Source organism: Rattus norvegicus, chromosome 18 (genome assembly GCF_021556685.1).
Source record: "Rattus norvegicus strain SHRSP/BbbUtx chromosome 18, alternate assembly SHRSP_T2T, whole genome shotgun sequence".
NCBI classification, from domain to species: domain Eukaryota; kingdom Metazoa; phylum Chordata; class Mammalia; order Rodentia; family Muridae; genus Rattus; species Rattus norvegicus.
The window spans coordinates 570,601-578,472 of record NC_141551.1 but is presented as its reverse complement, the minus strand read 5'-3'; the positions used below and the strand labels follow the sequence as shown (position 1 = coordinate 578,472).

Here is a 7,872-nt window from a genome sequence, read left to right as displayed (position 1 = left end):
TTGGGAACTGTTAGAATGTGCAAGTGTGTGATAGACAGATGGTAGAAAAATGAAAGTGGAATAGTTTCAGCAATGTGAATAAAGACAGAACTACAGAGTCAAGGATCGAGAAGAACAGACTGGTATGGATAGCCTGCCCTGACCCCTCAGGCCATGGTGAATTCCAAGTCCATGCTACAACTGATGGTCATGCCTGTGTCTATGCCCATGAAGCAGCAAGGGATTATGTGAATGACAATGGCTCATATTACCACTTAGGACCATGTGGTTGTCCTTGGTCTGGACTGCCATCTGGAATAATATGTGATACTGAAAGAACCTAGCTCGAGTCTCGGGATGGCGCACCCCAGGAAACACCAATTTCGGATGAGCCCCAAATTGAAAGATCCCCGAAGAGAGACCCTTACTCAAGTCTCGGGAAATTGCGGACCCCAGACACAGAGAGACCATTTTGCATGTAATAAGCAAAGGCGAGGTTTATTACAGAGATCTATTACGGAAATCTCCAGGCTGACACGTATCCAGTGCAGGAGACAGAGGTGTAGACCCCAAAACTCAAAAATCAGGGATTTATATAGGGAAGGCTAGGGGTTTTGGCGCATTTTCACATAATTGGCTGTTTCAAACAGTGGCGGCTAATTTTTGGCACGGCTGTAAGTGATTGGCTCATTTAAACATAGCAGTGAGATTACAGCACAGCAGAAGAGTACATGCTGACTGGGGCATTCAGGGTTTTAGAAGCTAGGGGCTTATCTGTGTTTGAAGGACATCTGGTTAAAGTGTGACTCTGAGTAAGCTGGGGGAGGTGCCCTCCTGCCAAATGGTTTATGAGTCAGACCTGATAACTCAGGCTGGTTTTTGCATTCCTTTTCTTTATCTTTATGGTCTGTTAGTCCGGGCAGGGCTGCCTGGACTTGCTTTTCACAGTGTTTAGCCCTGAGTCTGTGAATTTTGAAACTTATTCTTTTAACTTCATATTTTTAAACCCTAAATCTGTATAATTTTCCTTTCAATACCCAATGGCTGTGTGGACCCCACCACTCACTGGCTGTAACATTGATGAGAGCTAAGCATATACTTTGCTGGTTGCAGCATTTGGGAAACACAATGCTGTACTTCAACTGGATACCAAAGTGGATCTGGCCTTGATTGTAATGGCACCATGGAGCAGACTGAGGGTGTGAGAACAGGAGTGCTGGCCCCTCTCTGATGCTACATGCAACATGCAGGAGAGAGGTATCCAAACCTCAACTGATCTGTAAATTATATCTGTTCCTGATAGTGAACTCACGTATAATCGAGCCTTTACAGCATGAGAGGTAGAACTTGCTAGCTGAGGCATTGGGTGAGCAATTCTAGGCAGTGCCAAGGGCTGACCCTGTAAGACTCTCAGAGAGAATCTTCCCTCAGGTGGGAGATCCTCAAGCCCAATGACCAGTCCGAGTCCACAGGCTGCAATCTGCAAGAGGATTTTTATTGATCAGGATACACAGGTATCTGTGGGCGTCCCAGTCTATTCGGAAGAACCAGGGACAGGTTTTTATAGGGCATTAGGGAGCAGAAGCAGGCTTACAGAAGCAGATGCATGGTTACAGGGATGTGATTGGTGGAGTAAATGAGGCATACGTGTATGTTACCTATTTTGGCTATAACCATAACAATGAGTTGGCAAAAAGTACATGGTGGTCAGGGCTTCTGGGGGCTCAGGGACTGTTTCTTTTTCCTGTCAGGTGGCACATGGAGCAATGCCCATAATTTAGTCTGGTTTCTGCATTTTGTTTTCTTTTATGGTCTGTTTCGTCTAAATGATGGTTCAGCTTGTCCCACAAAGCTTGGACACATCTGAACTTTCCCAGGCTTATTTTAGTTCTGAGTCTGTGTATCTAAAAACTTACTTTTTACTTCTATAGTTGAGGGTCTTGGGCTTGTACAATTCCCTTTCTGGGAGGGGGTCTTTCATTCCCCCATTTTCTTTTTGTCCTTGAGTGGAATCTTCCACTCAACTTGGTTAACGTACCTCTGTTTCTTGTTGTTTCACCATCTGGTTCTGTTGTCTCAGCACAAAAGTTTGAATGACTGAAAGTCTGTATCTCTTACTATTCCTGTCTGATCTGCATAGTAACAACATTCTTCTTTTAGTGTAGCACATAAACTCCTTCTTTAAGGAATATCAGGTCTAATCTTCTCCTATTTTGAAGGACTACCTCTGAGAGGGAGGTTAGGTATTCTTGGAGGTCAGCTAAAAAGTCTTTTTTACTCTTTTTATATCTGAGTCAATGGCAGTTCTGAATTCTCTATAAGCCTTGCATTGTAGGGCTACTGTAGATGTCCTTGTGCTGTCCTTGTAGCACCTAGATAGCCTTAAATAATTTTCAACTCTCTTTTGTGTCTTATTAAGTCTTTAGCATCAGGATTCTAATCTGGACACTATCTGAACCTATAAATCAAGGTCTTTTAGAACTTCTAAACTTATATAGGTTGTGATCCCTGAGGCACAGTCCCAAGAAGTGTTAGGAGTACTAACATATGTAATGTTACATCATTTGCAATAAAAATCAAGCCTATCCTTACACCTATTCCGAGGGAACCCAGGGCAAACAGGCAAACATGAAATTCTTATTTTTAAAACACACTCCTCAAGTGAGCATTATAGCAACCTCCCAGTCACTTAAGTCTAGGGAGCTTTTTGAAGTTCTGAGTGTCCCTCTAGGTCCCAGCTCTCAGCCCCAACAGCTAGTACGCTGCTGGTGAGGGCTGAGAATTGACGGCTGACAGGGTGGTCAGCAGCACCAGGTACGGTCCTTTCCAGCGAGGCTCGAGTGTCTGGGCTCAGTGTAGCTGCAGTCTCCAACCTGGAACTGATGACATGTCTCAGGGGTCTCTGGGTCATAGTCTGCTGTCAGCTGTGAGCAGATTTCTTTCTATATCACCTGTAGGTCTTTTAGCCTGGCATACAAATCATTATTACTATGACATGTTGGTTCAGTAACATCATCTAATACAGTCAGGGGAGCTGAGGCCCCATATAAGATCTCAAAGGGGGTAAAGATGAATCTGGAAGGGGTATTTCTTGCTCTAAAGAGAACAAGAGGGAAGGAGTGTCACCCAGTCTGTGCCAGTCTCCATGGTCAATTTGGTTAGGGTCTCTCTTTTAAAATTTTATTTATTTACTCTATCTGTCCTGAACTTTGAGGTCTGTAAATACAACGTAATTTTCAATCAACCTCTAAATACCTGGCCACACTCTGGCTTACCTTGGCAACGAAAGTAGTGCTGTTGTCTGACCAGATTACCTTGGGCATTTCAAATCGGGAGAAGATTTCTTCCAGTATCTTCTTGATGATTGTAGAGGCCATCTCTTGCTTGGTGGGGAAAGCTTCTATCTATTCCCGAAGAGATATCTATAAACACTAGGAGACATTTGAAATCATATTTTCCTGGTTTTATCTCTGTGAAGTCCACTTCTCAGTAGTATCCAGTCAACTTTCCGGAAAACAGTTACCTTTTGGCATGGTATACATCAGTGCACTATCTGTTCCACGAGATACTTGAGACCTGTGACATAATATTTAGTTTTTGAAAACGTCTGGATGAGTTTGCTTACCCCTAAGTTAGTCTATTGATCTATTTGTTTTACCATGGCCTCTGCCTGTAAAAATTGTAGCAGGATTTTCTTTCTTGTTGAGGTGTACCAGAGTCTCTTCCTCGGCCTGGCTGGGTCATGGAGGGCCCTTAAGAGAGCCAGAATCTCTTTTTTCTTGCCCTCAGATGTCAGCAGGCCCCTCTGCTGCTGTCCACAGAGATGTTAAGTCTCTTTCTCAGTTCAAGGGCTTTAGTGAGGGGAGCGAGCTCTACCCTCTGAGTAGAAGTGCCTTCTGGTAGGGCCTGAGCCCATATGACTCTGTTTCCATCTACCACTGTTGCCCCAGCCCATCTTTTTCCTTCTGTAAGAAGCTGCTCCCATCTATGAACCAGATGGCATCTACCCCCTCTGCTGGCTGATCAGTCCAATCTTTATGCCACTTTTAGTGAGCTCCTGTTGACAGTCATGAAGGGGGGTGTCTAGGTCGGGGTCCGGGAGCAGGGCTGCAGGGTTTAGACTCGTAGGGGCAGTCTGGAATCACAAGGAACAAGTGGGATACCCAGCCCACACCAGGGTCCACCGTTCTTCGGGTAGTCCATGAGTATCGTTTGTTGTCAGTAGCCCCCGTACTCAAGGTCTTTTGCTGGACACTAGCCCATTTGGGCGGAGGAGCACAGAGTGTTGGGCCCCCGTATTCACAAAACAACTGGGCAGGCTTCCCTTCTATCTTTGCACATAGCCAGTACTCTAGGACCAAGAGGCTTGCCATCGGGGCTGCTGAAGAGGCCCCTCTTGTTCTTCCTCGGGCAGTCCCTGACCCAGTGTCCTTTTTCCTTGCGATAGGCACACTGATCTTTAGCTAGGAATTCTCTTCTGTTGCCAGGTACTGTCTTCCTAGGTTCCCCAACTACTGTGGCCAGTATATGTTCCTCTCCTGTCTTTTATCCCTCTTTAGCTCTCTAGCTTCTTCTTTTTGTCTCTTTTCTTCCCTAGCTTCCTGCTCTTTTTACCTTCTTTCCTCTTTCTCTTACTTTCTCTGCAACTTACACTAACTCTCAGCAACTTAGCTTAACCCTTCAAATTTCTGTAACTTTCTCTCTTTATATCTTTTCCTTATCTTAGCCAGATTGGTGGGGCATTTTCCAGCCCCTCGGAGACCCGCCCTTGGAGTCTGGTGGCAGACCTGGAGCACTCCCTACCTTCAGGCGTCTGAAGAGAGCAGGCAGAAGTGAGGGCCTTTCATCCATCTCTGGAACACTTTTTTCTGGCCTCCAGTAGGATTCCATCTTTCCTCAGTGGTAAAGAAGACCTGTAACAGTTACTAACAAGCATCTCAAATGGGATGGTGAGAAAACAAGAGAATCTTGAGAATAGAGGTCCACTGAAGAGGACAAATAGCATTTAGTCACACAGCTAAGCCAGGAGGACTTTCTTGGGACAAAAAGACCTTGTGTCTGTGAAACAGAAAAGTGAGCAGAGGGGCAGTCTATCTGTTACAGGTTGTCTCTCTGGACTTAGATTTTCCCTTAAGGAGTACCTTTCTTTAGTGCCAGCTCAGTGGCTTTATTGTTCAAGAGACCCATCCTCTAAATGGCACTAGGCTTCCAGTAAGAACTAATAACAAAAGGATGGAGAGATGTTAGAACCTGGGTGTTAGATACTAAGCAGCTGAAAAAAGAATTGTAACCAGTTCACCTGGGGTTTTCAGGACCTCAGTAGCAGCCCTTTACCAAACTGTCTCAGTGGGCTAAAGGCCCATGGAAAAGAAAACATTAATCCTGACCTTGGCCACAGCCAAAGCCTGAATTCTAAATTTTGACTGGCAAAACAAAGTTCTTCACAGTTTGTTGCAGATTCTTTTCTAAACTATTTTAGGGGCTTCTCTGCCCCCCAACCTGGGGCATTTTGACCACAGGGGTAGGAACTGGCTGCTGAAGGGATAGGATCAAAGGCACTCTCCATGTCAATGATGACTAACAGGGAAGGTTAATTAATGTTAGAGATCAACTCCTCTCTTGGAATAGGGCCAGCAGATAAGGCAGGCTCCCTTAAAGAACTTCTCTTAATGAACGCTCTCCTTCTGTGAGCAAGTGTTGAAGGTCTGGCCACTGAAGGCAGCAACTGGAATTATATATTATTTCAGGGCCAAAAGTCTCATAAAAACAACCACTAACTCTATATTATCGTTTTGTTCTCAAAGCGTCAACCCCGGCCAGCCTCATCACCTTGAAACTCCTCTTACGCTGACTTGACCAGAGCTGCGCTGCTGCCCACAAGCAGCCTGCAGCTTGCTAGCAGGCCTGTATGCTCATCACCCTCAGCCCCTATATTTTTTTACTCTGTACTGTCCCTTCCTTAGAAGCTGTGAATGTTTAAGCAACAGGGAGAATTTTTCTTCAGGATCTAAGGTAAAGCTTTCAGGCTCTTGTTAATACTTGCTTCAGACAGGGTCACTCACTAACCTGGAGTTCTTCATAGACAATGGTTAACAGCAGCTGGGCTGGACAAGGGGAGCAAAGGGAGGGGCATCTCTCCTTGGGGAGGAGGCTCAAGAGAGAAAGATAAAACTCCCCGGCAGAAAACAATTTTTCTCAAGCAAATTATTTCCAAGTTAAGCACCAAGAGGACCAAGTAAAACTCCTTGACAAACAAAGCAAACAGTTTCATGATTTTAAACACAGTCGTCATTCCATGATTTTAAACACAGTCATCTGTCCAAAGTCCAAAAATGAAACAGAAGCCAAAAAGACACTTGACAATACCACAGAAAACAAACCAGACAAACAAGACCAAGACAAACCATCCTATAACCAATTTCCACAGATGTTCAAAGAAAATTAGGACACAAAGAAGACAAACAATTACAACAGTCAGACAGACAGACACACCGCGCGGCTTCGGTGTCAAACTGAAACCAAAGATTCAGACAGAGGCGACGAGGGTCCAGATCCTTCAGTGGATCCGGCTCTCTCCTCTCTCCTCCAACCCAAAACCACGTATCCTTCCGATACAGGCTGAGCCCCCAAAAAACTGGGCTCCAAACACCCTTGGAACGTCTTCCAGGGCTGTGGGGGAGAAGTCCGAGCTCGTCAGCTCCTTCTCTGGCCTGCCCAAATACAAACGGTCTAGACCCAAGCCAAGTAACTAAGCATTTACAGAACAAGTCACAAAGCAAGACAAGACAGGACAAGACAAATGCTGGCCAGCTTACCTCCGGGTGGGTGGTCGGCGGTCTCTGGGCAGAGGATCTCCGATCCCGGACGAGCCCCGCATATGTAAGACTCTCAGAGAGAATCTTCCCTCAGGAGGGAGATCCTCAAGCCCAATGACCAGTCCGAGTCCACAGGCTGCAATCTGCAAGAGGATTTTTATTGATCAGGATACACAGGTATCTGTGGGCGTCCCAGTCAATTCGGAAGACTGGCGCGCCTAGCAGAACCAGGGACGGGTTTTTATAGGGCATTAGGGAGCAGAAGCAGGCTTACAGAAGCAGATGCATGGTTACAGGGATGTGATTGGTGGAGTAAATGAGGCATACGTGTATGTTACCTATTTTGGCTATAACCATAACAATGAGTTGGCAAAAAGTACATGGTGGTCAGGGCTTCTGGGGGCTCAGGGACTGTTTCTTTTTCCTGTCAGGTGGCCCATGGAGCAATGCCCATAATTTAGTCTGGTTTCTGCATTTTGTTTTCTTTTATGGTCTGTTTCATCTAAATGATGGGTCAGCTTGTCCCACAAAGCTTGGACACATCTGAACTTTCCCAGGCTTATTTTAGTTCTGAGTCTGTGTATCTAAAAACTTACTTTTTACTTCTATAGTTGAGGGTCTTGGGCTTGTACAATTCCCTTTCTGGGAGGGGGTCATTCAACCCGAGTAGTAATGGTTGTGGAGAGCTGGTGGGCAAAGCAACTCAACTACCATTCATGCCCAAATCCAGGGCTATCCCCTTATCTGTTAATATATACTGTATGTGTCTTTTGTGGTCTGGTTTCCCTCACTCAAGAAGATATTTTCTAGTTCACAGACTAAGATTTTATATAATTAAATATAGTATACATCCATTTCTTAAAGCAAATTTAATTTCAGTACAGTTAAAAATGTATTAACTTAAAGAGATGGTAAATTTTCATTAACATGGACAAAGAACATTTTAAGAACTGAAAAAATAATCCCCATCAAAATACCAACCCAATTCTTCAAAGAGTTAGACAGAACAATTTGCAAATTCATCTGGAATAACAAAAAACCCAGGATAGCTAAAACAATAATAAAAGGACTTCCGGGG

At 44.7% G+C, this 7,872-nt stretch overlaps 1 long non-coding RNA gene across 4 annotated transcripts; it reads right to left on the bottom strand.

Annotated features, from left to right (window-relative positions):
* Window positions 1-1,453: 1,453 nt before the first annotated feature.
* LOC147999637 (uncharacterized) lies at window positions 1,454-7,146 on the bottom strand. 4 transcript variants are annotated; one of them, XR_015642739.1, is made up of 4 exons: window positions 4,783-7,146; window positions 3,503-3,555; window positions 3,255-3,410; window positions 1,454-2,946 (listed from the first exon to the last, which is right to left on the bottom strand). It is a non-coding gene; the product is annotated as an uncharacterized LOC147999637 (long non-coding RNA). The 4 variants fall into 4 exon arrangements; XR_015642740.1 differs by having other exon boundaries at window positions 1,454-3,410; window positions 4,783-4,904; window positions 6,795-7,146; XR_015642741.1 differs by having other exon boundaries at window positions 1,454-3,410; window positions 4,783-4,892; window positions 6,795-7,146.
* Between the last annotated feature and the right edge of the window lie 726 nt (window positions 7,147-7,872).